This window comes from Humulus lupulus, chromosome 5, assembly GCF_963169125.1.
Source record: "Humulus lupulus chromosome 5, drHumLupu1.1, whole genome shotgun sequence".
Taxonomy (NCBI): domain Eukaryota; kingdom Viridiplantae; phylum Streptophyta; class Magnoliopsida; order Rosales; family Cannabaceae; genus Humulus; species Humulus lupulus.
Window position 1 is genome coordinate 23,238,447 of NC_084797.1, and position 20,213 is coordinate 23,258,659.

The following is a 20,213-nucleotide window of genomic DNA, read 5'->3' on the forward strand; positions in this document are numbered from 1 at the left end:
CGACCCCACGAACTCAGAATTCCCAGCATTTTCCTCGAACCAAAATCATCAAAATCCACCCTAAAAATAACTAAACCCAAAAATGGAGTCTAGAATTCCCATCCACATAGCATAGGCATCACAATTACCCGAAAAACCAACCACAAATCTTACCCCAACTCAGCAACCAAAGCTAGCATTAAAACTCAATCACAATCTAAACTAATCAGAAAATTCACAATAAAATTAGGCTATAACTCTTACATCACTAGTGAATTCGATCCCTGAACTGAACCTCAATCAACTCCAGCCTCCAATCTTCAATTTCCTAAGACAATTTCTCAAGGACTACAATTGCTTCCCAAGGCTTAAGAGAGAGAGAGAGAGTGTGTGAGACGGATGCACGAGAGATAGAGAGAGAGAGAGAGATAATGTGAGCTAAGAGTGAACTAAGTGTTTTTTTTTTGTGTTTTCTAGTTATTTCCTGAAGTCGTTCATAAGCTATCCCTTGACACCAAAATGATAAAGTACCCCTAGGTCAAATCCTTACTCTTTAATGCCCCCAAGGGTGATACTGTCATTTTCCACATTTCCCGCTAATCCTCAAATAGCACTGTAGATTCCCAATTAATTTCGACATACCCAAATAATTATCAAATAACTACCCATCACCCAGTAAATCCCAACTAAGCACTAAGTTTCCCAAATGCTTCTAGGTTCATCCCGAGTCAGGTATCTGACCCCGTTGTGACTTTTCTGCTAACCCGCTCACTAGGATCGCCTCGAGCCAAATATTACAAATATATCAACATAATAATGTGGTCTCAACCACATAACACATATAATCACATATATACCCTCAACAGGTCAAAATTACAAATATGCCCTTATTAACAAGAACATGCCCACATGCATATTTAATACACATAAACTTGCATATACATTCATATTACCATATAATTCACATATGCCACATAATCACACATATGTTTAATTAATTCCACACATAAATCCAATTATTCCTACCCGACACACTAATCAAAGCATTAAGCCTTATTAGCAAATTTGGGATGTTACAATACATGCCACACATATTCTTGTAGGATCAACATGGTCTTATATAATGTAAGATTATTTCTTGTCTGTACAGATGACATTTTGTACTATGAATATGTACAATCAATATGGCAATTTTAAAGATGAATCTGACTCCCGTGGTATGTACAAGGAACATAGCATATATGAGATAAGCTATATTTCGACGATTTGTACATGTGACATATAGTATTTAAATTATGTACAGACAACTCATCTTCTTTATGGGAAATCACATTGTAGTGGTTTGTATGGGCAACACATGGTTTTTATAACATGTACAAGCAACTCAAAAACAATTAAGAGAAATTATACTTTAATGATGCTACATAAAACATTTAGTCTTTAAGGTCTTTACAAGCAACTCAAAAGCCTTTAAGAGAAATAAAATTTTGATAGTTTGAAGAGGCGACATGTAGTCTTGAGGGCTTGTACAAGCATTTCATCAGTTTTCAAGAACCATCACCTTTGATGGTCTGTACAAGCGACATATAGCCTGTAGGTCTCATAAAAACACCTTAAAGTATTTAAGAGAAATCAACACATGATGGTATGCCAAGGGGTTGTACTACCCTTACCCCTAGTTGAGAAGCAAACATTATAAGCTTTGCTTATAAGTTTTATCCATGCTCACACATTTATCAATGAATAAAATGAAACAAAATTCAACATACTAAGGAAATGGGCAAGGAAATATGGATTAAACAAACTTGAAGTCTGAACAAACTTTAATGCAGAGTCTTAACTATGTTTCGTGTTTAGAGAACACGATGGGTCTAATTTTGCCTCATTAAAATCTTTATTAGTAAAACTCCCTTGAGGAAAAATCTCAGCCAAGAAAAGTACGAAGTATTTGCCCTTCGTACAAATGGAAATATGAACTGGACTAGTAAAAGTAAGGTCAAAGATGACATGCATTCCAACTATTAGTAACATTAATTTCATCTATTGTCTGGAGTAGGCAAGCTTGGATCTAACTAGGAAGGCTCATTCCTCGCAGTTGTTTTAGATTCCCTCTACTCGTATCGAGGGGGAGAGTGAATGCGATTGTCATCTTCTTCATCGAAAATTTGTGCCCATGCTTTTGCAAGCACATCATCCATGGTCTTTCATGGGTACTTTGTCAATTCCTTGTAAGGGTCTAACCCAAGACTCAGGCCTCTGCGAAAAGCGAATGTAATTTGGAATGGCTACTTTTTCTTTGTTTAATCTACCCACAAATTCACGCAAAGACTCCCCTCTTCGTTGTATAACTTGATAGAGATCGTCAGATTGCTTTTCTAACTTGCGGCTACTGGTGAATTGTTCAATGAAACTATCTGTCAATTGAGCAAAAGCAGATATAGTATTGTTGGGTATGTTTATGCACCATGGTAGTGTAGGACCTACAAGACTTGACCCAAAACCCTTCCACATGAAAGTCTCACGTAAGTCTCGAGGTATAGCAGCAACCAACATGTGTTGATTGTATTGGGCAACATGGTCGTTTGGGTCAATAGTATCATCGTACATCTTCATTATGGAGAAACTAAATTTCACTCTTCTCTATGGGCATAGGTATCCCAGGGATTCGTTGGATCATGGACTCAATCTCTGAAAACTTCTTCATTATTGTTGTATCTACAACATCCAACATCTTATTTGGGCCCTTGCTAGTTATGTCAACTTGCATAGTATCGCTTTGGTTATTAGTAGTGTCGAATAGGGTATGTCCCTCTCGAACGATTAGTATCTCCCCACTTAGGTTCAATGCTAGATTTCCTGAGGTGTTATGGGAAGTATGAAGTTCTCCATTCATCATCGTAATCACATATGATCGTTGTGCAGATGTGAACCCTTGCTTTGTGGCCTGGTTAGTAGTAGTAATGAGCCTGGGCAGACCATTGTTCTCACATTAGGGTCGGGTGGCGGATGATGCTAGGGCACTCAAGGGACATTCCCCCATAGCAGATTGGGGTGTGTTGTCAAACAAACAAATGGGGACTATCCTTTACCCAGAGGCCCATGCGTCAAACGATAGAGTAGTTTTTTCCCTTTGGGCAACCTCTACTTTCCCTTAGAGACAAGCATTCTATTGGGGAATAACAGTATTCTCAGCTTCCAACTTTTTCAAACTTTCACTTGTAACCTTGGATTGGTTGACCATAGCATCGATTTGTGCCTGAAGATCTTGGCTATTGGTTTCTTGAGTAATCTTCATTGATGACTTGTCATAGAGTGTGTAGCAACGAAAAGGTTTTGATTACTATCGAGGCCCCACAATGGGCGCCAAATTGTTGATGGTAAAAATCAAATGGGACCGCTAACATCCGTGAATAACCTTTTCACGTTGGTTGTATAGTTGGAAAGTGTTCGATTGGACAGAGAGTAACTGTGAGGTTTGAGATTGAGCTTGAGCTTGAGCTTAGGGTGAAGTATGTGTAGCAAGTTCAAGATCCCTTCTCAATCTTCCTATGTACCCTTATATAAGCGATCAAATCCCATCGTAGTTCAATTAGAGGGTAGAATCATCATTCTGCTCCATAATTAAAATGTATCAACCCATCGTTGTGGGCTGCACACCCACTTTCCTAAGAATATTGATTTATGGCCGAGAAAAGTGGCAGTGGTTGTACCCATCTCAAAGTGGCGTAGTCCATAGCTCATGTATATGACTGTTGTGGGTTGGACTTGGTTTTGGTGGGTTGTACAAACTATCCTCGTGGGTTGACCACATGTGTCAATGTGTACTCAAAGGATCCCTCATGCTTTTGGGCTTTCTACGCCTTAGGCCACATTGTTTGTACAATTCATGGCTAAGGAAGCAATGTGTGTTATAAAACCTATAATTAAGTGGGCTTGTAGTTGAGTTTACGGACTACGTCTATGTTCAGTCTTCTAAGGTCTATTATGAACCTTGGGCCTTTGGTTTCTTTGGGCCAATGGACCGTGTTGTTTGTACAGGCAACAAAATTAACCCATTCTATAGTCCATAGGCTTATTGGGTTAGGCAAGGTCTAACATCAAAATTTACCCTTACAAGTACCATCATCTAGAACGTTGATGTTGGTAATGAGTTTATGAATAAATCTGCAAAATTATCACTTAATCAAACTTAATGAACATCAATATCACCACTCTTTTGAAGATCATGTGTGAAGAAGAACTTCGGTGAAATGTATTTAGTCCTATCTCCTTTAATGTATTATCATTTCAGTTGAGCAATGCATGCATCATTATCTTCATAGAGAATTGTTGGTACTTCTTTCTCGGTTGATAAACCATATGTTCCTCGAATATGTTATGTCATTGATCTCAGTCACACATTCTCCACTTGCTTCATAAATTGCAAGTATCTCAACATGATTTAAAGTTGCCTCATTAAAAACCTTCCCAGGCAAACCTAGTGGGACTGATAAACGAGTTTTAGGCTCATTTACGGTCTAGCTTTTAGTAAGGTTTTCATTAGTTTAGGGCTATTTCATTGTAGACTTATGCTTGTTTGTTCATGTTTAAGATGGTGAAAAGATATGAATGAATTAAAAGTGGGAGAAAATGGCGCTATTTTGGAGAAAATCGAGTCGTATTGGAAGCAAGGGGTATGAGTTAAGCCACTATGAATAGCTCCACAGTGCCAATTGGATGTTTTGAAGGCTTTTTGTCTATGTAAATAGCGCTACAAAACTAGCGCTAGTTGACATTAATTTGGGGGTATGATTGTAGCGCTATAGCACTACAAACCTAGCTGTTACACCCAGATTTTGAGGATGGGAACTTTGATCTCAAAATTCAGGTTCGTAAGGTGTGAGCTCAAAATAAGCAAGATCATTATATGGTTCACCAGTCAGAGACCTCGTGAGCTTGAATAGTATGTAGCCTCAAAGTGAACTCGGGACCTCTCGCTACTCGCGATAAGTAAGGGTTCAAACACTTGTATAAGTTTCTTGGTGCATCTTATTGCCCTCAGACAAGATGGTTTGATCTCGAGAAGTGTAAGCTCGAAGGTGATGGCTTCATCAATGGTTACTTGTTGGGAGCATAGGCAAAGTAAGATGATGAGCTCGTGATAGACAAATAGCCTCGAAGGCGTAATGGACCCAGTGTCTAAGCTAGTCGGTTATGTGTGAACGTACTTATTGTTGTAAAACCCTATGTTTAAGGAATATGATGTAATTAGTTATCCAATCCCACATTCTATGGGATATTATCATGCACGTAGCAAATAATACATTAATTGGCATTATATTATTTGATTTACTGAATATCTTCCCGAAATATGTGGGAACGAATTCTAAAACCTTTTTTATAAATAGAGAAGTAAATTTCATTTGTAAAGGACCGAAAGATTGAGCTTTCTAGAAAAACTCTAGGCAACTATTCTCTGAAAGTTTCCACAAAACTCTAAAGAACTAATAACATAGACTCGTGGACTAGGAAGATTTTTAACTGCTGAACCACGTAAAAAGATCATGTCTTCATTCTTAGTATTCACATCCTTTGGTATATTATTGTTTAATTGCTCTTCTTTCTTAAGTTGACTAAAAACGGCATCAACAGTTTGGTGCTTTCATTGAGAGAAATTAAACGGAGACGTGAACCTATTTAATCAAAGAGCCTCTCGGATCAACAATGGCCGTGGCAAGTGATCACAATATACCTGAGGAGGAAATTCTTCATGAAGAAGAATACCCACGACGGCCTGGAAAGCAGCCTATGGTGGATCCTAATCCCGACGAAAAGAGTGACTCATCCAACTCCCGGGGACCACCTTCTCCCAGGGCCGACGAGGACATGTATTATAATCCCAAGAGATATGTTCCAATTGTGGAACTTGAGAATCACCAACTGCATAAATAGTTGGCGGAAGCCACAAAGCGCAATGAAGAGCTAGCCAGACTAACTGTTGAAGCATAGGTGCCTCCCTGAGACACTCAAGCCCCACCTCCCCGAGACACTCAGGCCCCACCTCGTAGGCCTAGGGGACACCCTCGTAAGAATGCGATCGCCAGAAGGGTGGAACAAGCACCACCATCAACATCCCATCCTGTTCAGCCAAGACCCCGGAGGGGCAACCGGGCTGAAACTACTGCCAACCCGACTGTAGAAGCACAAATGGGAATGGGGAATAACTGAGCCCCCTCAGTGGCTCGGACCCCAAATCCCAGTGCTACAGAGAACGTTCCGGAACCTAACCAGGGAAATTCAAGGCCACATAATGGGAGGCAACCACTATCTCCTATGAGACACCCAACATCACCAATAAGGCATCCCTCGCCAGTCCAGAGGGTTCCGCGACCTGCCCACCGAGAGAGGAATCGACAGGCTGGGCGGGGATAGGGAAATGGAGGAGAAGCCCCTCTAGATTGCAGGGCTCCTCAACCTACGAGAAGCCAAATGTCACGATCACAAGCTACTGGGACAAGGAGACAAGAAGGAGACCCACCTCGTAATCACCGAGCAGCAAGCTACGTAAGTGAAATTTCGGATTACACTAGGTCCGTGAGCATTTATGACACGGAGCCAAGGAATGTTGGGAATCTAGAAGATCACCCTGACCTACAGGAACAATTAAACCATAATCGGGGACGTGATAACTCCTCGAACCCAGATCTATGAGATCATCTAAATGGCCACAAACAGTCGATTTACAATCCTACACCGAGACATGGAGCCGGAGTTATTGTCAACGATAACCAGCCCCCTCAGATCTAGGTTAGGCCTCCCGTAAATCCTGACCAAGAAAGGATCAAACATTTGGAGAGAGCATTTAGGCTCTTACAGAAAGAGCATAGCTGGGAAAAGGATGAAGAGTTCAATGAGGAGCTCAAACCATTCGCCCCGCATATCTCTAACACCCCGTTTCCTCAAGGGTTTAGAATTCCACATGTTCCACCATTTGATGGAAATTCGGATCCATACAGCCACCTAAGCATGTTCAACACAATTATGCGATCCAACAATGTAGGCTACGAGCTCAGGTGTATGCTGTTCCCAGCCACTCTCACAGGACTAGCAAAAAGCTGGTTCAAAAAGTTTAAAAGACATCTGATTGCATCCTGGGATCAATTATAGAAAGATTTCAAGAAACAATTTAAGGCAATGGTTGGCATTAGGCCCAAAGCTTCAACCTTAACCAATGTCCGACAGCAACAGAACGAATCACTGAAAGGTCCTCACAAGGTTTAATCTAGAAGTGACTCGAGCTCGGGATGTTGACGATAGCGGTCATTTAATGGCAGTTCGAGCCAGTGTAATGCCAGGAAGTCCTCTTTGGGAAGACTTACAAAGGAAACCTATTAGGTCTTTAACTAAGTTCAATCAAAGAGCCCAGAGGTTTGTTAATGTAGAGGAGGCGAGGTTAGCACTAAATATAACCTCTCAGCCTGTAACTACAACAACAAACACAAACTCTGCTTTGACCTCGGCGGACCCCACAACTTCAAAACCTCCCAGAGACAACCCTTCCAAGAGAAAGAAAAATGAAGGGAACAACCCCGAGGTGGATGGAGGAAAGAAGAAGAAGGGGGAAAGATACTTCTCTGTATACAAAGTGTATACCGAGCTCAATGAGTCTCGGGAGAATATCTACCTGGCTAATGAAAACTAGGTCCCATTTAGACGACCTGACCCCATGAGGAACCAAAAGGCAAAAAGAGACTCTAGTAAGTACTGTATATTCCACCAGGATATCGGATATACGACCGATGGATGTCGATAGTTAAAAGATGAGATCGAACGATTGATCTCGGGGGATATTTCAAGCAATACGTAAAAAACTTAAATCCCAACCAGGCTTCCACCAGCCAAAGGGTAGCAGCTGCACCACCTGCCCAAAAATAGTAACCCCCGAGCACGGGAGGATGAGCAAACCCCTCCGATTGATGGAGATGTCATAACCATCTTGGGGGGCCCATATTGCAGGATCAGGCAAGAATGACCAAAAAAGATATGTAAATGAACTCAAAACTGGTGATGGTTCCCTCTACGAACCCGAACCAAGAGCTCCGAAACAACAAAGGGTTGAAACTCAACCCATAACTTTCATCGAAGAGGACGTGTATCATGTCCAATTTCCCCATAATAACCCTCTGGTCATAACCCTCCAGCTTGTGAACAAAGGGTACATCGAGTCCTGATTGATAATAAGAGCTCAGTAAATATCCTCTATAAAGCCACTCTAGAAAAGATGGGACTCGCGCTTTGCGACCTAAAAGCCTATGCAACCACGCTGTATGGTTTTCAGGAGAAGGGATTGCATATATGGGATCCATTGAACTCCCTGTGACCTTGGGAGATTACCCAGTCTCTGTAACCAAGATGGTGGAGTTCGTCATAGTGGATCTTCCATCTTCCTACAATGTACTGCTCGGGAGACCCGCCCTAGTTGGGATGGGGACAGTTTCTTCTATTAGGTATTTGGCCATCAAGTTCCCTACTTCTAGTGGCGTCGGGACTTTGAAAGGGGACCAGCTTGCGGGAAGGGAATGTTATAGCATTTCCATTCGAGGGAAGAAACAAACAAGTTCACAGGCACTTATCATAATTCAAGACAAGGACAGAACGGTCTTCGAAATAGATTGACCCCAAAATAGAGGAAATGGCTGACCTCGAGCCACTAGAAGAGCTCAAAGAGGTCAAGCTCGAAGAAGTCGATCCCACAAAGACTGTGAAGGTGGGGAAAAACCTTTCTTAAAAGGCAAAGTAGCAATTAATTTTCTTCGTAAAGAAGAACTGGGATGTTTTCGCATGGTCGCATTCAGACATGGGGATAAGTCCAAATGTGATAAGCCATGCACTTAATATTGACAAGAGCTTCCCCTCGAAGCAGCAAAAACAAAGACTCATGGATGATGATAGAAAAAAATCCCTAAAGGAAGAAGTTGACAGGTTAAAGGCAAATCGGTTCATACAAGATGCCTTCTATCCTGATTGGATTGCCAACCCAGTAATGGTTCTGAAACCCAACGGAACGTGGCAAATCTGCATCGACTACTCTGACCTCAATAAGGCATGCCCCAAGGATTGTTTTCCCTTACCGTGGATCGATCAGCTCATAGATGCCACGACAGGTCACGACCTCATGTCATTCATGGATGCCTATTCTGGATATAATCAGATCGCCATGCACACGTCGGACCAAGAACATACGAGCTTTATAACCGATAAAGGACTATACTGCTACAATGTCATGCCTTTCGGGCTTAAAAATGTTGGAGCAACGTACCAAAGACTTGTGAATAGAATGTTCTCCCAGCAGATAGGTAATAACATGGAAGTTTATGTTGACGACATGCTAGTTAAGTCTGAATATAACGATAACTATGTGGATGACCTCAAAGAATGCTTTGTCGTATCACGAAAATACAACATGAAACTCAACCCACAAAAATTCTCTTTCAGAGTATCTTTGGGAAAGTTTCTTTGTTTTATAGTAAACGTGCAAGGGATAGAGGTCAATCGTGACAAGATCCAGGCAATAATCAATATGCCTTCACCTAAAAAACATAAAGATGTTCAGAGTCTAACTGGACGGATGGAGGCATTAAGTAGGTTTGTTTCGAAATCTATAGACTGTTGTCTTCCATTCTTCAACCTTTTGAGAGGAGGCAAAAAGTTCGAGTGGACAGAGGAATGCGAGCTCGCATTCCAAGATTTAAAGAAACACCTCGCGAAACCTCCGATCTTGTCAAAACCTATCACATGAAAAGTCTTATACTTGTATCTCGCTACTACCGAGCACGCCATTAGTGATGTGCTAATTCGAGAAGACAAAAAGGTACAAAAACCAGTATACTATGTCAGCAAAAGGTTACTGGGGGCAGAATCGAGATACCCTTTAATGGAAAAACTGGCTCTCAGCCTGATCCATTCATCTCGAAAGCTATGACCTTACTTCCAAGCGCACCCTATCCATGTGTTGACTGACCAGCCATTGTGACAAGTTTTGTCCAAACTAGAGGCCTCAGGAAGATTGTTAAAATGGGCAGTTGAACTCAGACAGTTCAAGATCACTTATCACCCGAGAACAACCATAAAGGGGGAAGCCCTGGCAGATTTCATCGTAGAATGTACTGGAGTATCCGACGACGAAGTTATAACCCCAGCCCGCGAGCTGTGGAAACTTTATGTCGATGGATCTTCCAACAAAAATGGATTGGGGGCAGGAATCATACTAATCACTCCAGTAGAAAATTGATTTCATTCAGCCTTGAGGTTCAGCTTCGAAGCATCTAATAATGAGGCTGAGTACGAAGCTTTATTGGCAGGTATTCAAATAGCCAAAGAGCTCAAGGCAAAGGCAATACACTGCTACAGTGATTCGCAGTTGGTGGTTAACAAAATTTTAGGGGAATATCAAGCTCGCAGCATAAGGATGGCTTCTTATTTAGAAAAAGCCAAGGCTGCACTCGAACAATTCAAGTTCTATGCCATAGAGCAGGTTGCCCGAGAACAAAACTCAAATGCGGATGCCTTAGCCAGGCTCGCTACGTCCAACAAGGCTGACATGCTGAACGTAGTCCCAATAGAGTTCCCATCAGCCCCCAGTATCAACGAGCCTGAGGAGGAAGACATACAACTGATTGACTCTGAACCAACCTGGATGACCCCAATAGTTGATTACCTCGAAACCGGCATTCTCCAAGCAGAACGGAACAAGGCTCAGAAATTGATGTATCAGATTCCGAGGTACACTATTGTGGAAGGAAGGTTATATCGGAAAATATATTCTATGCCACTACTCTGATGTGTGACCCCACCCGAGGCGAAGAAAATCCTAGACGAATTTCATTAAGGATTTTGTGGAGACCACACTGGGGGGCATAGTTTGTCGAAGAAAATTATAAGACAATGATACTTCAGGCCTACTGTCAAAGCAGATTCATTCGAATATGTCAAGAAATGTGATAAATGAAATTGATTCGCTACAATTTCGCGAGCTCCACCATCTGAGCTAACCATGATGACCTCCCCATGGCCATTTGCAGTATGGGGAATCGATCTTATAGGCTCGTTACCAACCGACAAAGGTGGAGTAAAGTATGATGTGTCGCGGTTGATTATTTTAGAAAATGGACCGAGGCCGAACCCCTGGCAACGATTACCTTGAAAAACGTTCTGGACTTTGTGGTAAAAAACATCATCTGCCGATACAGAATGACCAAAAAAATAGTATCAAATAACAGTACTCAATTCGACAGTGAGTTATTTACCCATTTTTGTGAAAAAAAAAATGGAATAATAAAAAAAATTTCCTCCATTACCCATCCCCAAGAAAATGGCCAGGTCGAAGCAGTCAACAAAACCCTCAAAAGCTCAATGAAGAAGAGGTTGGAGGAGGCTAAAGGAAAATGGCCCGAGGAATTACCTCAAGTTTTATGGGTGTATCGAACCACAACTCGCACTTCAACAGGGCACACCCCTTTCTCCCTTACATATGGATGTGAGGCCATGTTACCAATTGAGGTTGAAATACCTACAATTCGAAGCCATGCTTATGATCAAGCCTTGAACCAATCCCAGCTCAAAGTAAGTTTGGACCAAATTGAAGAAAGGTGAGATGAAGCTTAGCTGAAGAATGTGGCATATCAACAACGAGCTACCCGATACTTCAATAAAAAGGTTCGGGATAAAAAGTTCAGATTGGGAGACTTAGTACTAAGATGTGTATTCCTAGCTACAAGGGACCCGTCTGTTGGCATACTCGGGCCTAATTGGGAAGGACCTCACCAAATTGAGTCCATTATTCGTCCTGGAGTATATAAATTGGCCAGATTAAACAGATAATTGGTACCGCGAGCTTGGAATGGTGAACATCTATGACCTTACTATCAATAGTGTAGGAATGATGTCTCATTGTAACCAAGCATGTTTGTCTTTACAAAATCTTTATTAATAAAGTTGATTTTGATCAAAAGTCATTTTCTTTCTTATATGTTGTATTTTTTGCAAACTCTCTTAATTTAATATCCTATGGTAATGCCTATAGGATATTAAGGGGGCATCAGTGGTATACAATAATACCATAAGTTTGAAAAAATAAATATCATAAAATAAAAATATCTAGATCATTAATCAGGTTTAAAAAGTTATAAGTGTCTGGAAATAACCAGACATGCGAGCTAAGATGATCTGGATATAACCGGATTAAAGATACAAATCACTAGATATAACCAGATACGCGAGCTAAGATGACCTGGACACAACCAGATTATTAAAAAATATACAAGTGTATGGATTACAAACGAAACATAACCTAAATGGGTTTGGAACAAACCAGCTAAAACTAATCGACAAAAGTTGGGAAAAAGATAAACCTACTTTGAGCTAAGTCAAGATCGAGGCTGGAATATATTGCAAAAAAAATATATAGTATAGACCTCATAACCTTAAGGAGCTACTCGAGGAAGAGGAAAAGTTAATAGAAAAGAAAAATATAACTAAACTACCTATCTTACATGCCACATAAGTACTTTCGAGTGCGTGGTAAAAGTAAGGTCCGACCTTGACAAATAACAAGATCGGATATGGATATATCGAGCAAACTGTGTATGAACGCATTGAAACTCGAACCTAAATCCAAGAGATGTTTGTATGAATCAACAAACATAGTGGCAAACATTTAATATAAAATGCTCAAAATATTTTGAATTAGAAATGTGAAGCAAAAATATTAAAGTAAAGCCGAGCATAAAAGCAAATATATCAAATGTAAAAGTTTGAACAAACAAAAAATAACTCTTATATGAGCTGTAATTTGTTTTTTCCCCAGGGGCATAAAAAAGAAAAATCAACTATTACAAAAATTTTAATGGGACGCAACCCATGATCTCGCTCCTAGGAACCAAGAGCATCCCCCCCGGCAGCATCTGGCATCTCCTTTGCCTTTTCAGTCTCCTCCTCAGCTTCCTTTCCACCTTGCCAAGAACTCTTCCTCGAGGGTATCCAGGAAGCTTGTATCGAGGTCAGCATTGTTGGCCCAAATCCTGTACATGGTCGTGTCTACTGCGCGATCCTTCTTTTGCTCGAATTCCTCGAGGATGCGAGCCTTTTCACCCTCCATTATGTCGAAGGTGGCCTTTTTCTCCTCCTCGAGCTTAGCATTTAACTTTTCAAGCTCCTAAACCCTTAAGTTCTCCTCCTCGAGCTCTTTGATCCTCGAGCTCTTCTCTTCGAGCTTGGCCTCCAGCTCCGACTTGGCAGCTTTGAACTCGTTAACTAGCTTAAGCTGGAGATTCTTCAACTCTTGAGCATAGGACATGCTCGAATGAACCTCATTGTTCAGCTTATAATTCAGCTGAGCAAATGCAACAAGAGCCTACACACAAACAAATTGGTTCAAAGCATATGCCAAGTAAAACCCAAACAAATAACAGCAAAGTAAGAGAAAAATTACTGAGGATATGAGCTCGGTACCCTTGTCATAAAGGGCATTGGAGTCTTGCGCGTTGGTCAGGAACTTCCACTGAGGAGCCCCGAGATTGCTGAAGCTTTGACCCACTCGAGAAAGAACATCCGATCCTAGAGTGGCTCTGTGGGTCCTCACAGCATTGTCGATAACATACTCATCAAAATGAGTCAAAATCGATAACATACAAGCATTCCCGAGTGGGAACTGGCTTCTTCGGAGTTGGTGCGGCCGTCTAAAGGATTTGGGTGGCAGGAGGCAGAGAATAAGCGACTTCCACAAGAACCCCGGCCTGGGAGTCTGAAGTCACAACTTGGCTCGGGCCTTGGGGGCCCGGAGGAGGAGGAGTCACCTCAGTCCTTTTTGGGACCTTAGCAGGCTGTCCTGCTTTTTGTGACGCCCTTGGGCATTTGCTTTTTTTGGCTATCGAGCGACAATTGAGCACGTTATCGAGGTCAGAGTCCATATCGCCTGCATAATTAAGTCACACATTAGTATACGAGCTCAAAATACTAAAGTAAATGTGAAGTAAACATTTAATGGAAACAAAGATTAAGGTAGCGAGAAACCTAACTGGAACTCTCCCCCGAGCTCGTGCTTGGTGACCAAGTAATCGCCCTTTCTTCAGAGGAGGCTGGGGGAGTCCCTTCCCTATATGTGGAAGTTAACCTCAAAAGGTTTGTTCCGTATTGAATGGCTACCCCATCCCAAACTTCGTTTAAACTATACATAGTTTGGTATTTCCCTAGCCAACTATCGAACCTATGAACCCTATCATCTACCCAATACCATACATGGAAATTATCCTTGGAATTCGGGAATAGGATCAGGGTGTCGGGTTTATATTGTAGTAGGGAAGGGGACCACAAGGCCGAGCTGAGAATGACTTTACCTCTGCCACTCGAGCTCAAAGCCTCGTCGTTTGCTTCATTTCCCGAGCACGGACTCCTGCGTCGACAGGCTAGAGATCGAGCCCTCGAGCTCATTGACCTCTGCCTCGGAGGAAGTTTGTCAGTAAGAAGTGGTACGTGCTCCCACATGATGTATTTTTGGTAGGTGGAATCGTCCGTCGACTGATTCTACTCTAGAAGGTCGCAGGCTCGAAGCTTATCTTCATGAAGAAGATAGGATAGAGACGCCTACCGTACGACAGTTGGAGAAAGGCTTCCTTATGCACCCTCATTGTGTCGTGGAGGTGGGACGGTGATAGTTGGCTGAAGAATCGAATATATTTCAATTAGTTCGAGTCTAAACATTAATCGAGCATGAAAAGAAAGGAGGATATATACTTACGGATTCGTTGGAACGAATAGAACTTCGAAGGAGCCAGGCCATCTGTCCAAAAGAAGGCCAACTTGAAGTTGGGGGGATGGTTGGACATGTCCTCAAAGATCTTCTTCTCCTTGGGATAGCTCGACAAGTAGTAGAATTCATCTCCTCCCCGAGCTCGGGAGGGGTTGCTTTTCAGGCAAAAGAGATACAAGATCTCTCTTGGTGAAGGTCCTTCCCACTTCAGTTTGTGCTCTAGCGGCCTCAGGGCTGACAAGACCCTGTATGAGTTGGTCTGGAGTTGGAAGGGCGCGAGCCCCCACCTTCATATGCTCGCGACTCCAGGCCACGAGCTTAAGTTTATTGTCAGGGCAACCATCACCTGGGGCGTAGGAGCTTCATTCATTGGAGTTAGGAGCTCGATACCTCAGTGAGCCTGACAATCCTGGGCCGCGGCGAGCTAGGATGTCGGAGATTTTTCCTAATGAAGTAACCGAGCTCCAGTAAAGCTCGACCTCAAAAAATTCCTCCCTGGAGGTAGGAATTGCAGTAGGTCACGAGGTGGATGGACGGTTTGATGAATCTTCCATAAGCGAGAAAGTAAGCTCACCAGGCTTGTATGCAACGGTTACTTTGAGTGTGGGGTCGAGAGGGACCGGTCTAAGATCGAGGTCCAAGTCTGGATAGATTGTGACTCGAAGTTTCCTCATTTTCCTCTCCTCGACCTCATCGATTTGATTCTGAAAGTGAGCTCAAATATCTTATTACTCGCACCTTACTTTATGTTCGCAAATTAGTTGCTGGTTTCGAGTGAAGAGAGATTCTGGACTTGGATTTTTCGGGGAATAAGGAACTGCGAGCACTGACCCCCACCGTTTTTTATAATTCTGCAACATCTAGCAAGAAAGAAAAGGGTGAGGGCTAGGCACACAAGAAATAAAAGTAAAATTTTAAGTGATTCGAGCTCGAATGCCCGAAATCACAGAATAAGCTCGTCCGAGATCGAAATCTCGAAAGAACGAGTTGAACTCGAGGAAAAACCCCAAGCCATTGTAAGGTTCGGGCTTCGAGCGTGTATTTGACGTGAAGGAGGGAAAGTGGATTCATTTTTAAAATCCTGGGTTTCCAGGGAAAAAGTTAACGGTTACTCAAAAAGGTGATCATTTTGGGAAACGTGCAATTTAAAACCATTCAGTACCCCATTTTTTGGTCTACATGATACCTTACCCGTAGTCTAAAAAATAAAAATAAAATAAAATAAAAATAAAAACCTACATTTACATCCTTTACATTAAATCTGGGTTTGAAACCCATGGCATCAAGGATTCTGGATCCAAAGTTTATGTAAAATCATCTAAACTACATTGCTAAGGCAACCAGTCAGATTTCATTCACACAATGCAAAAACACGAAAAAATAAAGATACGAGGGTTAAGAACAAGAAACTTACACAAAGTGGCTTGCGGATACAGAGAGATTAACGATTGTAGGAGCGGTTGCAAGAAAACTTTCACGGAGTCGTAAATGCCAAGGGAGTTATGTTTCTTCGGTTTGGAGAACATGCAAAGATGGAAGTGGAGTTTTCAGCTTTGGTTCTTTCTTTCCTCTCTGAAACTTGAAACTTGAAACTTTAAGATAAAAGTGAAGAAGAAGAGAAGGTGAGGCTATATATATGTAGATCCCAAAAGGAGGTCAGAGGTTGAACTAATCTGGGCCATTGGCTGGATTCGGTATTAGATCGGACGGATGGGTATAAACGTGATGATGGCGACATAAAGATGGCAGAAGAATAAATGCGGGCATGGTACAAAAGTACTCGAGTACTCTAGTTAAGCAACTAGTGGTTGACACATGTCTGCATCAGAGTATATTAAGTGGCTCAGTTTCCAAGAAAGACAGTTCAAAAGTTTCCTTCTCATAGATTTCGAACTGATACTTTTGAGGGGGCAAAATGTTACACCCAGATTTCGAGGATGGGAACTTTGATCTCGAAATTCAGGTTCGTAAGGTGTGAGCTAGAAATAATTAAGATCATTATATGGTTCCAGTCAGAGACCTCATGAGCTTGAATAGTATGTAGCCTCAAAATGAACTTAGGACCTCTCGCTACTCGCGATAAGTAAGGGTTCAAACACTTGTATAAGTTTCTTGATGCATCTATTGCCCTCAGACAAGATGGTTTGAGCTCGAGATGTGTAAGCTCGAAGGTGGTGTCTTCATCAATGGTTACTTATTGGGAGCATAGGCGAAGTAAGATGATGAGCTCATGATAGACAAATAGCCTCGAAGGCGTAATCGACCCAGTGTCTAAGCTAGTCGGTTATGTGTGAATGTACTTATTGTTGTAAAATCCCTATGTTTAAGGGATATGATGTAATTAGTTATCCAATCCCACATTCTATGGGATATTATCATGCACATAGCAAATTATGCATTAATTGGCATTATATTATTTGATTTACTTAATATCTTCCCAAAATATGTGGGAACGAATTGTGAAACCTTCTCTATAAATATAGAAGTAAATTTCATTTGTAAAGGACCAAAAGATTAAGCTTTGGAGAAAAACTCTAGGCAACTATTCTCTGAATCCAGAAAGCTCTAAAGAACTAATAACATAGACTCGTGGACTAGGCAGATTTTTAACTGCTGAACCACATAAAAAGGCCCTGTCTTTATTCTTATTATTAACATCCTTTGGTATATGATTGTTTAATTGCTCTTCTTTCTTAAGTTGACGAAAAATGGCGTTAACACTAGTGCTACAACGCTATTTGGTGAATTTTTAATGGAATTTGATTCTGTAAATAACGCTATCGTTGCGATTTTGCAATTTTAAGCCACTTTTAGAAGGACAAAACGATCTTTTCACTTGGGAGCATTAGAAAACTATTTAAGTGACATTATTTTGCAAATTTTAGCAACCTTGTTAGTTTTGTAAACCCTAGATTAAGAAAATACTGTTGATTTATTATTTTCTAGATTTCTTCTTCATCTTAATTCTTTAGGTTATTTTCTATGAAAAAGAATCTGAATGTTATTGTCATTATGTCTGATATGAACTAAATCCTTTATCTAGGGATTAATGTAGTCTCTTAGATTTCTATTTAATTTTATTATGATGTTCTATTGATACTTCTTCTTTATTCTAATATATATGATGTTTGCTTAATACTATTAAATACTTGATCAATATTTGCTTTATTTATGATTTTGATTCAAAATTCGAAAGATGTGTATTGAATATGTTATTGTTCTATAGACACAAGTTACATATTGGACGAGAGTATATGTATGACTTGTGTAGCAATTAGGTTACCATTCTTAATGCATGCTATGTATTTAAGTTTATCATAGAGATGTAGAAAACTTGCATATAAGTTAAGATCTTATATCTTGAAAAAAGAATAGGAATCGAATTTTTTGACCTGCTATTAGAATCGGAAGAAGAGATTTAGAACTGATTAGTAAAATTAATAAAATGAAAAGTTGATGAAATTAATTGCATAGGCCTTTTATTATTGAATTTATCACTTGAGTCAGTGTTCTATTTACAGTTATTTAAATTGTGTTCGTAGTTTATAAGTATTCATCTTAATTTTAATCACCAAAAAGAAATTGAAAAGCAATTATTGGTAATTAGTTAATAGTTTCTGTGGGACAATATCCGTTCTTACTAAATTTATTACTTGACACGACCATGTATAATTGCATGCAGATTTTAGTGATCAAGTTTTTTTGGCGCCATTGTCGGGGACTAATATCCAATATCAAAATTAATTGTTGTTTGTTATACTTTGTTTTTTACTTTTAGTACTCATTCGAATTGTGAACTTATTGTGTTTCAGGAATTATTGGTACATGTGACAAGTAGACAAAAAGAACTCATACTGGTATATCTTGAAATTGAAAGAAAGTGCAGACAAAATAGAAAGATAAAGAAAATGCTGGATTTTTCCATGGCTGAGAATCAATGAAATGCAACAATTAATGCTGCTAATGTTAATAATATCCCAAATATTGTAGAGGTCCCAGTGGAATGAGGACCAAGGACGCTTAGAGACTATGTACTTTCTATTGTCACAAGAGTGCATTCTTGCATCAAACACCACCTATTGCTACAAATAATTTTGAGATTAAGCCAGCAATACTACAAATGGTGCAGTTTATTGTTCAGTTTGGGGGGCTTCCCACAGAAGATCCTAGTTTGGACATAGCCAATTTCCTGGAGCTATGTGCAACATTTAAGATGAATGGGGCGAGTGACAATGTGATTAGACTTAGATTATTCTCATTCTCTCTATATGAGACTGGGTGAAGAGTTGGCTAATTTCATTGCAAGCTAATTCTATCACAACATGGGAGGAGTTATCATAGAAGTTCTTAGGAAAGTTTTTCCCTCTAGCAAAAGCTACAAAGTTAAGAGAGGAAATTAATAATTTTTACCAAACAAAAGGGGAATCGTTGTATGATGCATGGGAAAGATTTAAAGATTTGTTAAGGAAGTGCCCACATCATGGTATAGAGAATTGGATGCTAGTCCATAATTTTTATAATGGGTTGAATGGAACTACTCGTACCATAATAGATGTTGCAGCGGGAGTAGGGCTGAACATTTAACCCACAAAACTCGAAAACCCAACGAACTCGACCGACCCGAGCCCGCAAAACTCAGTTTTAGCCAAAACCCAAAATTTTTGGGTGCACCCAAACCGATCCGAACACATTCGAGTTTGAGTTTGGGTTTAATATTTTGATTGTGTGCGGGTTTGGGTTTGGGTTAAATCCGAAACCCGAAAACTAATCCGAAAAAAAGCCAACCTAAAACTGAAATCAGCTCCCCCCCTCTCTTCTCATGACCTCTCTTCCCCGAACCCCCCCAACCCTAGCAGCGGCCATGACCAGCTACCAAATGCCCCATCCTCAGCCAGCCACCACCGTACCCCAACCGCCCCTCTCCGACCTTCTATATTTCTCTCTCTCTCTCTCTCTCTCTCTCTCTCTCTCGTGATCTTTCTCTCGTGAACTTCTCTTCTCTTCCCCAACCCCAACACCAGCGGAAGTGCCCAGCCAGCCACCCCACTCCAAGTCCCCAGCTGCACCTCCAACCTAAGCCAACCCCTCGACCTCGGCCCCTCTCCTCTCTGTCCATATCCTCTCTCACGTCTCGACTCTCTCTGTCTCTCAAACTCAGCCCGTGAGGTGAGCCGCCCCTCCTTCCCTCACCTCTCTCACTCTCACACTCAGTTATTTTGTTGTCTCTCACCTCCGACTCTCTCTATCTCTTACTCTTAGGGAAGTCAGACTCGGATAACACCACCACCACCAGTCTCAGCAACGTCTTCAGCTCAGATTCAGGCAAGTATACACTCTTAAACTAATATTAAATTTACATATATTATTGTTTGATATATGAGTGAAGATTAATAGATTATATTATTGGTTTAAAAACCTTTTTTGGTGTAAACATAAAATAATATATAAC

At 40.9% G+C, this 20,213-nt stretch overlaps 1 non-coding gene across 1 annotated transcript; it reads right to left on the reverse strand.

The window, feature by feature from the left end:
* Positions 1-19,144: 19,144 nt before the first annotated feature.
* On the reverse strand, positions 19,145-19,251 carry LOC133781054 (small nucleolar RNA R71). The gene has a single exon (XR_009869851.1). It is a non-coding gene; the product is annotated as a small nucleolar RNA R71 (small nucleolar RNA).
* Between the last annotated feature and the right edge of the window lie 962 nt (positions 19,252-20,213).